This window comes from Anas acuta, chromosome 7 (genome assembly GCF_963932015.1).
Source record: "Anas acuta chromosome 7, bAnaAcu1.1, whole genome shotgun sequence".
Classification (NCBI taxonomy): domain Eukaryota; kingdom Metazoa; phylum Chordata; class Aves; order Anseriformes; family Anatidae; genus Anas; species Anas acuta.
Genome location: NC_088985.1, coordinates 31,814,426 through 31,828,167, shown reverse-complemented (window position 1 = coordinate 31,828,167; position 13,742 = coordinate 31,814,426).

Here is a 13,742-nt window from a genome sequence, read left to right as displayed (position 1 = left end):
ATCTGCATGAAGTTATGAAAAAAGTAAGCCTTGTTAACCTGCTGTTTGAAAACCAGAACACTTTTATCAGTTCATATAATTGCTAACCCCTTATTCACTGTTCAACACTGAAGGGTTCTTTGCCTCCTAAGATCCCACTAATTGCTGACAGATTTGATTTCTCCGTGACAGCAGGAGTCCTGTTTCTGGCCTTTACATCAAGTAATTGCTTTATTTTTCTCCCTCTGCTCTGAAAAACGGAATTCCCTTCTCCCCTGCTTGAACCTCTGTAATGACTTCTTTCTATGTTATTAAATCCTTGCCATTTAAATCACATTTAGAGATGTTTTGAATAACTGATTCCAATTACTAAGGCTCTTACTAAGGAGCAGCTGAAAACGCAAGTCATTACTTGCCCACAGACAAGCAGCTACACCTTGCAGCAAAGTCTCTGGTGGACTGTATTTTATTTCTACTCAGTAAGGTGCAATTTATACTCACAGGAGGCGGGTGTTCAACAAATATACAGCTGCTGGAGTTCTCATGGCTCGTCACTTGTGCAAAATGGAGGCCTGGTTTTATATTTATTTTATAAATAGTGCCAATCCTTAAAGAAATCCTCCTGTCCTTCCTGCAGTGGCTTGGGAAGCTTGGAACAACAGTGGAGATGAGCAGCTGACCGGGGAATGACCCACGCAAGATTTCTATCCAGAGATCTAATAAAAAAGCATGGCAGGGGAAAAGGAAACAGGACTGCGGGTTGTGCATTCCTTCCGCGAGACACGATCAGCTTCTGTTGTTCTTAGCATTGTTTTTTACACAGGTCACGATTCCTTGAATTGACTGAGAACTTCCCAGCAATAACAGTTTAGTTCAGTTATTAATCATACTTGTAATCATTAGTGCCTTTGTAGAAAAAGCTATGTGCCAGGAGATGATTATTTGACAAATTACTGCAGGGACTCTGCATAATAGCTTTGCTGATACAATCAGCATTGAGCCATTGCTTGAAAAAAAAAATAAGAAAACAAAACAGCAAAACACGTATGAAGCAACTTCCAAACTGTTTATGAAACACCCTGTAAATGAAAGGAGACTGACTTTTGCATGCAGTCATCTTCACAAATACAGGCTTGGTTCGTTTTCATATGCAGGCGCTACTGTGGCACATGGAAGCAGCTAATAAATGAAGATAACTCACAATAACTGAGGAATGTGCAGCTGTCTCTAATTCTAGGAGTGTGGATGCTGCAGACTTGACTCAGGCTGAATCTGCACTGGAAGCTGCTGCACGATGCACTGGGAAGGCTGCAGCCTGTGGGCAGCTCCCATTTTCTTCTGATGTGGGCTGAACTGGGGCACTGGAATCCGTACAAGAAACACATAATCACTTCTGTATTCATACATTAACTTTCCGGTACTTCCTTCAGTCTAGCCTTGATAATTAGCCCTGCTAATATACACAAAGGCCCTGCTTTACTTTTGACCAGCGGACTAAAACTACCACCAAGTGGAATAAAAGGTATGCTGATAAAAGCACAGCCTGACCACTAAACTCGCATCAGTGGTCAGGACTTCTGCCAGCACAGCTCTACAGCAATTCGAGCTCTCCTTTTTCCAGCCCTGACAGCACAGAAACCAGTACAAGCCCTCAGTTTTTACACCCTAGGGCTGCACATGGTCCACATAACAAAATTCACCTCTCAATATGCAATGGTTGTTTTCATGAAATGCTATTTTGCTTAATAAGCAGATGCATTCATGCCTTAATAGTTTTATTGTATATGCTCGTTCTTTTATTGTATTTGTTCTGGAAAGTTATTTAATGCCAGGTAAGGTGTTCCTATATTTTGCTTGGAAGCACACTGTGCATTTTCAGGTTGCCTGAAAGTGTGAGCAGACGGGTATCTGTACATCTCCTTACATGCACTGCTCTCTTTTCCGTGTGCCAATAGATAACTATTCATTAAGGTCCAGCCTTACCTTCACTGAAATAAATGAGCATTTTCCCATTGACTTCACTAGGTAAAGATATGGATCCAGAACCCAACTGCTTATATTAACAGTGCCCCAATGATATCATTCCATGCATACAAAATCATAGTTAATGAGCACACTAAAGAAAGTGAATTCATTTGGTATTCAGAGATAACCTTCTTAAATGTGTAAGGTAAAATAAAAATCATTTTTTTATAAGTGCAAGAGAATTGTTTTCTGTTCTTTAGTGTGAATGTTGTTCACAGCTTCCTCTTCCTATGCATGAAAAAAGAATATTGAAACTACCTGCTGTATTGTTGTTGTTTTTTAAACCTAATATCAAGAACGTACTAGTTGTGATGACATATTTTTTTTCTCTGAGCACAGACCAATATGCCTTGCAAGCTGGATTTGGTTGTTACTGGTTGCTTGTTTGGCAGGCTGGGCAATGGGCTGAGTATGGGGCTCACCTACACAGCACAGGCTGAGGGAGAAAGGCTGGCTCAGGGCTGAGTGCCCCGCTCGGCACGTCTTTTAATTAACCCCATTATTTGCTTTAACTAGAAATGCTTAAGAGAATAACCCCTGAGTTTAGATCTGCTCTTTCTGAAGGGGTGGTGGCATCTGAAGGGCTTTTAGTCATTTGCCCCCCAAAAATGATGAGCCAGCATTGCCAGAGAGTGGATGCATTTCATGTACACTGCTGATGTGGGAAATAGCCAGCAACAGAATGACCCTTCCTTGCCCATCCTCCACAAGTCCCAGGCTGGAAAGCAGTGCCGGAGACAGGATCTGAGCTGGCAGCCCTGCCCACCCCATCCTTGTTTCCCTGCCACTGGCACCAGTTGGGTGCCTGCACCTTGGGACACCTGCAATTAGCCCCAGCAGGGCAGGCTTTCCACTGTGGTTAGGAAAGAACAGCACCATTTTCAAAAGAGCTAGGATGTCAAACTTCACGTTTGAAAGTCTCCCCAGGAATCCCATCTATCTGCCTTCTTAGTCACTTTGAAGGTTGGTGATTAAATCCATACTTACAGTGTGATTCTCCCACACACGGGGAGCGCTGGGAGCTTTGTCATCACCACTAATGGGGACGGGGCTGTGAGGAATGAAATGTGCAAGGAGTATGCGAGGGGAAAAAATAGGCTTGAAGTCATCAAATGAACAGAGCCAGAGGAGTTTTTAATTTTTGCTCGTGCTTTAATTACTGAAAATGATAGAAGCTCTTTGCCTTTTTTTTTTTTTTTTTTTTAAACGGTTAAGTTTAAAACTGTTTGGGGTTGTTTGTTTGTTTCTTTTGGGAACGACTTCCAGCAACCACGAGATATAAATCAAGCCCTGGTTTTGCTTTTCTTTTTCTTCTGCAGCCGCAGCTTAAACAACCAAACAGCGGGGCAGCTTCGCAGCAGCCCGAAGTCATACTGAGCGCTCTGCAAAGGATGGCGCGGGGCCACAGCCCTGCTCAGCCTGGGGCAGGCCGCATCCCGCTGTGCTGCCACGGCGTGGGCAGGACCCCTGTGATGGGGCGAGCTCGTAATGGACTCCTCTTTGGGGTTCCTCATCCCTCCTCTGCTCTCTCCTCAGGACCCTTTTCCCCTTGGACTGCAAAGGAGCAGCACTGGAAGTTGGAGGATAGCCTGTGTTTTGTGGTTATTTAGGGTAAAATTCTCACTGAATTCTCACTTCATGGGCCTGCCTGCATTCTCCCTTGGTGCTTCAGTTTTCTGTTTGTAAAATACAAATAGTAGCTCTTCTGCGTCCTCCAGGCATACTGTGAGGATAAATGTATTAAAGATGTGCAGTAGTCAGAGTCCACATCAGGGCAAGGAGTCTTAGGGAAGATAAATATGCCTGTAGACACCAAGTAGTCTCTTTCTTTGATGCTTTAATGCTTTTATGGTCAATAAAGAAACCTTGAGTTGTACAAAGGCTGTCTGGCAGTTCTAATATTAGCATCCACACCGTAGCTGCTCCTCACGGGCAATGCGTGTTTACATCTCTGTGTGGTGCTGATGCTGCTGATAGAGTTTTTACGTCTGATAAACCGAGTCGCTATAAACTCAGTTTGTGCCTGTCAGTGAACTGGCTTGTGAAAATGAAGCAAGACACGGCTCAGTCACATGAGAGTGTGAGGGGAGGAAAAAGATGGCAACATTTCTGCAAAGCGAAAAGATGCAGAAGTTGTTTCTTCACAGGAAAACCATTATAAAGTGGTAAAGGAACAAATATCATTTAGCGGAGGTGCTGGTGGACAGTTGTGTTTCCCTCAGTGTTGGTGCAAGCAGGCTGAGAGCCTGTTGTTACCGGCCAATGCCATCACTGCCCTGAGGAGCGGAGCAGCAAGCAGAGAGCAGAGGTGGTGCTCAGCACCATGCAACAAGTGCTTGTGCAGGGCTCTGGGAAGGTCAGTGCCAGCAGCCATCCACACCAGGACACATCCCTCCTCACCAGCCCTGTTCCACTTCTTGCTACTTACCCACGCAGCTGCCTCAGAGCAGGGTTGGGTTTTATTATTATTATTTTTTTTTATTTCCTGGAACATTCGTCTAAATCACATTTGCAGATATTTCAGATTTTTCATCCACGTGACACCTGAGCTTTATTTACTTTTGAAATAAGTCATCTCATTAACAGAATTCATTATCCATTATTACTGTCATGTCTCTCCGGCAATAAAAGGCATGACTGTAGAAATATTCAGTGGCTTAGCTGGTAGCATAGTGAGCTATTGTGCTGCAGACCTGTATTCATGCCGTACGTTGGTATGCCAAGGCTGGCAGGGACTGGGAGCATCAATGAGGTAATAGTCTTAATCTCCGAGGGGAGGATTATGTTGTGCTGCGCTGCAAATGCCTCCTACCGTCAGTTGGATAATACTTCAGATGGAGCTATAAATTGTTCAACAAATAAGCACAGGTGCTGGGAAGAGGCTAAAAAAAAAAATAAATAAAACCCGCCCTGCAACGTTCCACCATTATCTCCAGATAAGAGGTGGAAAAACTGTTCTTCTCCCTGCTAAACCATTATCGCTCTTTCTCTGTTTAATTTGCCAGCCACATTTAATGGGCAGCCACTCAAGAGTGAAGTGCGCCTGTAGTAGTTGGGGCTCTTCTTCACTGAGATGCTGTCTGCTTTTGTTGGTTGAACAAAAGCTGGTTGCAGATACATGTGGCATGAAGTGAATGTGGCAGGGTGCCTCAGCTCTGCAGGAGCTCCTCCTGGCCTGACCTGAGCTCCCCTGAGGGGCTCCTGCAGCCCTGGCTCAATAAACGCTCCTCAGCACCCGAAGCCAGCTTCCTGGTGAGGACTTAGACTCAACACCTTGTGAAGGAGGTTTTATTCCCTTCCCTACCTTCCTAGCAAGGATCAAAGCTGAAGGCAGGGATTGCTGCTCCTCCGTTTTGTGCTGGGTATCACCCATCAACAAGGTGCTGCATTCATACTGAGCTGGAAGGCAGCAGCCACCGTGCTTTACACCACTTTCCTGCTCAGGACAGCGGTTAACGATCATTACCACACATGGCATGAGGAAGCTCATAAATTCTCCATTTCATACTTTATAGACCTGATACTTAGTTCCCCTTTACTGGCCCAGGAGGACATGAGGCATTCAGCTGAGGCAGATGCATGAATGTCCTTGCTTTTTTTTTATTTTATTTTATTTTTTTGTGTGTGTTTGCTTCCTGCCCTGCTGCAGGAAAGAAAGAGAAAGAAAGCAAATGAGACATCTCATTTACAAGAAAAAATAAAAATAAAAAATAATAATAATAAAAAAAAGGCAAATGCTTTGCTACAAGAAAGTGTACTTTCCATGAAATCTTTCATGTTAGGATGCCAAATCTGAGTAAATGGAGGATTAGTACGGGATAAATATTTAAAAAGCATGACCTGTGTTGGGATTAACTTTGACCAGTGACTCCTGGAAGACGTTTTTCCACTGCAAGACAGCAAAGAGAGGAAAAGACATTTAGTGGCTAAAACCTGATCAGAGATTTGCTGTCAAACACGTTGACTTTCACAGGTAACACTGATTTGCATGGCCCCTGCACTTCTCCATACCGTTATCGTGTTCTTCCCAATACTAGATTTTATACTTGATCCTAAATTGTATCCAGCCACAGAGCAAATCAGTGGTAGACTTTGAGTGGGAAGCAACCTCGTGGTTATTTCTGGAGTCTGGCTGTGAAGCTTTGTTTTGGACCAAGTTAACATTAATTTATATTTTCCTGAGTTACTTCTCAAGCAACAGAACTGCACTTCCCTTTTGTGCCCAGCTGTAACTGAGGGATCTGTTCTTTGCCCAGACTATGTCTCCCACAATGCAAGGAGAACTTTCTTTCTCTCCATACAAAATACCTTTCTTTGATTAGAGATGTCCAAAGAAGCATTTTCATGACCCTGGGGATCAATAAATCTTGAAGCATTTTGTTCCATGGAATGTTTCTACACTTGCAAACAATGTCCTGTTTGGGGATTATAGCGATTCCTGGAACATCAAACTTGCCCATCAGATTGAAATTCCTTCCAAAATTTTATCTAAGCTCCAACTTGCTCAGCTTTGAGAAATGGGAAGAGAGACCTCTTTCGAGCAAACTCTTAGCAACTTGTAATTTTAAAAATGAGTGAATTGTGGCTCTGACTCCGTTCCCAGTCATGCAAATGGAGACATTAAGTAATTCCACTGATATGAGCAGTCTTTGCTATGGGTAGAACCACAATAAGCTCGAGGAGAACGAAGCACACAACGTAGTTCAGGGTATAATGAAACAGCTTTGTCGTCTGGCAGTGGAACAAATGTAAATCTTGATACGCTGGTTTAACTTCTGAATGTTGTGTCTGTTCTTCTTCAGGTAGTGTGCACAATACTGCACAAAAAAGTAAGTAGCAATCACTTTTCCGTAAGTAAAGGTTGACCTATTCCTGAGTGCAGACTGATTTCATTGTTTCCGTGTCTTAATTTTTCTTTGCTTTCACTTTTCCCCCTTCCCCATAGAAATGCCTGATTTCATTTGTTAGGAAGTAAATGGTTTTAATAGGGATTGCAAAGACTAGAAAAAAAACTCAATTTCTTAAACTCTTGGTCTGGAATTTTGCTTTAGTACCTACTCAACCAGTCATAGCAGCTTCTCATGATGCAACTAAAAAACAAGTGTTTTCTTCAAAAGAAAGGTAAGAGAGCTTTCCAGAGTCAGCATTGTCTGACCTTCATTGTCAGCAGAGTCTGGCCTTCACCTGAATTGCATTCACATCAAATCTGACCTGAATTGTTTGTCTCTAGTTACCCATAATCAGGGGGAAGGAGATGGGAGAGAAGCATTGGCAAATAAAAAAAATAAAAGTAATAAAAAATAATAAAATAAATAATAATTAAAAATAAATAATAAAAAAGTACTTTACCAATGTTTCAACAAAATATGCAGTTACCCAGTGCATCCCTACCATTTGGGTGGTTTTCAACAGGCTTTGGGAGTCCTTTTATCTTCCCGCCACTCTGATTTAAGATACAGTGTTACTTAAAACCCCTTAACAGTCAGCTAAATGTCAAAAGATGAGAAAATAAATTTCCATCAGGCTCTGCTTTTTATAAAAAAGGTATCAAATTAATAACTTGGTTTAAAGAAAAACAGAATGATCATGTTAAAATACTGCCAAATTTATAAACTTTGACAGTCCCACATACTGAGATGAACAGGGCAAATTTATTTAATAAGAAATAAAATACATTTTCTCCCTGCGTTCACTGAAATAAGAAGACACACACATCTGTCCCAAATTTCTTTTAAGGAACAGAATGGCTGCTAGTTACAGGAAAATAGTGCCTTTCTGCTGGCTTACTTCAAGATAAATCTACAGCTTTGCTGTAGCAGTATCAGAATTCAAAGTGTAATCAGTTCAAGTAGAATGAGATCAAACATTTTTGTCCACATTAACTCCTTGATGTCACGACTCAGTACCTCACCATGAAAGATGGGTATGTGAAACACAAAAGTTTAGACAGGTTCTTTCTGGGGCCTATGACATGGGGTGGTAGCTTCCCATAGGAACGTGTGGGCAGCACCACAGCTGGTTACAGTAGGACAGGAGGCACAGATTTACGTTTTTAGAAAGATGCAATTCTTACCATTGGCAAGCTTCACAGCTTCCTTGTCCAATACTTGTGCAGAGACTTAAAACAACATTCTTGGATTAAAAAGAAATTGTTTCAGGTATACTTCAGAGTTAGTTTTTTGTTTGCTTGTTTGTTTGTTTCAGTTAGAACATTTACCAATTTGTAAAGGGTTTCAGAAAAGGGATGATCCTTCTATCAGCTGACCGTTCACCCCCAAACCGTTCAGAAAATGGGGAAAAAATGTTTTCACACAAAAGAAAAAATGGCACATTTTCAAGACTGAGAATACGGTAATCCTTCTCCATCACAACAGGTAGAAATATTACACAAAGAAAGTCTTGCTACATCTCCAAAAGAAGGAATTTATCCAGTAACCCACATCAAAAGGAAAATCCTTGTTTAGGTACTTTTGGTCTCCTCCCAACCCAAAGACTTTTCTTCTGGATCTAAAGCCTTTGGTCTCCTCTGTTTACTCTGGGCTTGTCAGATGGCATCAAGTGAATACCAAGAAAAGCAAGGAGTTTCCTTATTTATGAAGCTAGGACCAGATCATGCAATCCAATGTGGTTTATGAGCAATTGTTTTCATTTCTGTGCATTCCCTCTGTCAGGGAGAGCATATGCTGGCCCATATTTTGGGGACCCGAACTTTATAAAAATTTTAAAAACTGAAGGCAACACAAGCATGCCAATACCTCACTACACCAGTGAACCTTCCTAATAAGAAGCAAGAAAGGGTTTAGTGGGGGTAAATAAGGGTCAGACAAAGGGACAAAGGTTCCCCATTAGCACTACCCAATGAAGTCCTGGTTTGTACACGGTGTGACACAGCTGCAGCTGCCCAGCAAGGCTGGGCTGTGTATGCCCTGGCACAGGCTCAGCTTATGCTGGCCAGAGTGCTCTTTTCTGCTACAGCCTGAAACGGTTCTGCAAACAAGGCGACCAGTATGAGCAAAAATCACTTGATGCCAGTATAAGCTGTGTTTCCCTGAAAGCTTTTGCCAGTGTGAAGTGTTCTTAAAAACTGTAAAAATAAAAAAACCCACAATGTCACACCCTTGGCTGGCACTGCCATGTGTGCAGATGTTTTAAAGGCATATTTGGCCCAGGTTTGCTTTTGCTGGATAAGACTGCACCAATGTAATTGAAGAATGTTATGTTAATAATAAATGGCATGTTTATTAACGTATTTAACAATGTTAATACACTGGAAGCTGTCAGACTGGTGTTACCCCGAGTAAAGACCATAATAACAGTACGTGGTAACTCTAGGGGAAACTCAAACCTTTCTTCTCATGGAGGTGGAAAGTGCTGAAACTGAAAAATAAAGCAACATTTCTCCCACCTTTGTAAAGAGCAACTTTGAGGCAGGAAGACTTCATTAGGCAGGGTCTAGAATACAATACACTGAAAACGGGAAAGGAGAAAGAAATGAGCTTGTGCTGCAGCAGGTCAAGGTCTGTGGATTCCCAAAGGCTATCCCTTGCTAATGGAAGTGCTTTGCTCTCTATGAAACAGAGATGTTGTACATAATTGCCTGTTGAGAAGCATCTAAAGTGACTTGACCTGCCACAGTGAAATGAAGACTTCCATGAGAGAGTCCCAGAGGGAAAATTAGTGGCCCTGAACACACCTGGCTGGGACAAAACACATGTCCTCCAAGGAACAGGCAGGCCAGACTCTGCATCTGCCCAAGAAGTCTGAATACAATTCCTTGAGAACTAAAATTAAAAAGTAATTACCTGAACAAGGGTTGCAGAATCCATTACTTTGCAGATAGATAGGGTTTATTAGAAGGAGAGAATATCCGACAGATATGACAAGTATGACCTGCCATAACCCAACCGTACCACAGCCACATATAAAAATGCCCTATTTCATTCTGCAGAGCTGCCTGGTTTTTAGGGCATTGCTCGTGCTGGAGCACTAGCTAGTGCTGGAGCTTTGCTCTAACAGCTAACTAGTCCACTCCCAAGTGACCTCCTCCCATCTTCAGAGCTGGCAGATGATGGGGGCTATGAACCAGGGAGACTGAACAGCTGTGGTTCAGGATGGAGCATCTGCCTCACTGTGTTTGCCAGCTGAGGTTTGGAGAGGAGAGGACTTAAATGTATTTTAGGACCACGTTTTTTCCCATTCAGCCAGCATTTTTTTTTTCCATAGTTGCGTGCAGGTTAGAAGGGCATTTGGACTCCAACCAGCAAAAGCTCATGAGCATTTCCAAGTCATGAGCTTGGAAGTCAGCAGGATTACTCACCTATTTGAGAGCAAGGTTTTGTAGGGAGAGGTAGTGCGTTTTATAAGGAAAGCTGATATCACTGGAAAAAAATGGACAAGCTTTCATGGAGACAAGTTCTACGTGTGAGCCCTGCCGCAGGCTTTCATTTTCTGGTGCAGATGAATGGCTGGGTTCACACCTCCTGCTGCTTTGGAGCACCTCGGGCCCTCTTTCCTCGCCTTCACAGGCACCTGGCCGCTGTGCCTGTTCCCACAGCATCGCCGCTGAGAGCCCAACTGCTCCCTAGATGTCTCCGTCTTTTTCTCCCAGGGCACCTGAGGCACATCCTGAATTACGTGCCTGTAATTCAAGGGGATTTAGGACACCTGATGTGTCATGTAATGTTACACAATTACATCCCAGATCCTGGCTTTCAACACCTAAAATCCAGCAAACCTGGATGAGGTGATTTCAGGCGGAGTTCCTTTGTGCTTCCATTAAATGATTCTTTGGACAACAATTAGCTGTAACATCAAGCAAACCTAAAACCCTGGCTCCGAATTCCCCATATTCTCCATACTCTAATCCACCCCCGCATAATCTGTTATATCACACAGCCTTTGGTGTAGGTGTGTAGCTCAGCTCTGATGACTGAACGCTATTATGCGAACACCCACGTGCTGCTTGCAGACGGAGCAGCGCTGCCATGCCTACTGCTGCACAGAAGTCAACCTTGAGCATCCTTACCCAAAATCCCTTCACTCCATCGGTGCTCTGCACTTTAGTACCAGCACCAGAGAAGTGGCTCCGCTCCCTGCCCTCAGTCTGCTTCAGCTCACTGGAAAATGAGTGGGGTGAGCACATCGGATGTTGTCTGAACAGTGGGCTCCCAGAAGGACAGGTGAGAGTGTTCTGTGCTTCCAGGTATGCACAGCCACAAGCTGGTGGTTTGTCTTTGAGGTGAGATGAGCAAGAGGAGAAGAAGATGTGGGATGAGGATTTCAATTCATCGCATTCTCCCCGATATTCCCTGAATTTGATGTACAAGGTTGTCATGTAGTTCAGCTCCTGTCAGGGAGACTTAAACTCTATTAGGAGTTACATTGGCAAGATAACTGCTCTTGCAATATATACACATGAGAATCTTCCTATTTCTTATATTCAAAAGAAAACCAGGCTTTTTGCTTGCATGGAGCACAAAATCTTAGTTTCTTCTTCCCTCAATATATTTCACTTACACTAGAACTGTAACTCCAAAACCAAATGCCTCCTTATACCCACTTATATTTGTCAGCCTTCACAATATGTGCCAAATGCCGAGTTCCTGAAAAACAAAAGACTGGTGAACAACTCCTGCCTGCCATGAAAAGATGTTGTGCTGTAGAAACATAATGGGAAGTTTGTGGAATATTATTAAAAAAAAAAAAAAGGCAAAAAAAACAAAACCTCCACCCACCCAAATATGAATCAAGGGAACAAACTGGCCAGAAGCCTTGTATGCTTACATAAATCTGCATTATTAGTAAGAAACTATGTACTAAGGAAGATTCAATCCCTATCAGGGTGCACTTCAAGAAACAGGAAAGCAGCAAAAAGGAGTTTAGCAAAAGCAATGGTAACAGCACACAAGACAATGACAATGCATGCCATAATGGTATTTGTCCGAAAGAAACCCTTCTGGTTTTGAAATTTATTTAAAATTTGTTATAGCCATTATCTGATCATCACGAATCACATTAGCTGATTCCAAAAGCTGTTTCATCAGCGTAGAACTTTTTCATAGCACGGGGGCTGAACAGGTGCATACAAAGGTATAATTTGAATTTATTTCTTTATTAAATTCAGCTGAGGAGTAAAAAATACCATTTTATCACACATATTTTTTTAGGTGCTCATAATGGCAAAACTATTGTAAGCCACTCACATTGTTAAAACTTTGGGAGCTGACCAGGCTTGACAAACTGGCTCAAAGAGACCATCAAGGAAACATCTGCTGGCAAATTTCTATCAAGAATGACTCAAACCTCTGTATGAAAGGTAATTTCAGCATCTCTGGCCTAGCAAAGACCAAGTGGAACCAAAGCAGCCCAGCTCTTATTTAGGCAGTTCTTTGTTGGGCTGGCATGTTTTTGTCCACAGTTCCCCACACAAGCCTGACACTTTTTGACTGTGGCTGAAGTCCTGCAATAATACGTCGTGCCTTCACCCATGGACAGCTTGTCTGGGATGTCTGGACAGAGAAATCTGCGCAGATGACTAAAAACTTTCTATTCAGACAACATTTCCTTGTTGTTGGAAATCTGGGTGGCTACTAGTCCCTTTCCTTCCTTCCTTCCTTCCTTCCTTCCTTCCTTCCTTCCTTCCTTCCTTCCTTCCTTCCTTCCTTCCTTCCTTCCTTCCTTCCTTCCTTCCTTTCTTTTTCATTCTTTCTCTCACTCTCTTTTTCTTTCTTTCTTTCTTTCTTTCTTTCTTTCTTTCTTTCTTTCTTTCTTTCTTTCTTTCTTTCTTTCTTTCTTTCTTTCTTTCTTTCTTTCTTTCTTTCTTTCTTTCTTTCTTTCTTCTTCACACTCTCATTTTAAAATTCACACTCACACCATTTAATGGTTTTAACTTGTACCAGTTCACTGGATTAGTAAAACAAAATAACTATCTTTCCACCATCAACAGGAAAAAGGAAAAAAAAAATTTTTAGGCTTCCCCAAGCATTTGCAGTGATGAAATTGCTAAACTATTCTTGGTGTGTAGTGCAGAAAAGAACTAATTATGTGACTTTTTATTTTTATATGACTTTTTTTTTTTTTTTAATTTCAGAACAAGGAAAATATAATAATTGTTGGTCCTGGAAACTTAAAGATAAAATATACTATAATCCAGACTTCATTATGACTTCAGGGACTGGTAATAATAATAATAAGGCATTATGTAGTCCTAAGGAGCTTCATATCTAGAAGGTAAATACTTAAAAGCCATGGCACATCAGCAAATCCAGAGGCAAGAATAGAGATTATTATGGTTTTAGGTGGAGGAATGTTATTATTCTTTTTATTATTTTATTTTATTTTTTTTTAATCAGCTCTAAATCTCATTGCAGAAGAACTCAATTTTGAAAAGGAGACTTGGCGTTCAACATCAGGTACTTTGTGCCACTTCTGTGTTGGTACTCCATACTACACAAACAGCCTTAAAACCCTTAAGAATTGAACAAACTCAAGTTAAAAGCTTTGATCATGGAGTGAGAATAGGAAGCAGATAAATGTGTAGCATTTCCCTTTCTTGTTTTGCCCTCAGACATGGACCACTGCAATTTTAAGTCATTGTTTGCTTAATTTTTTGGTTACACTTGTATAATGTTTCTATCATCTCCATTCTTTGTACAGAAGGACCCTCTCTGCAGAAATGAACCACTAAACTATCCTTGTTATGGACAACCTACAAAACCTGGGTGGTTAATTATCTCTTT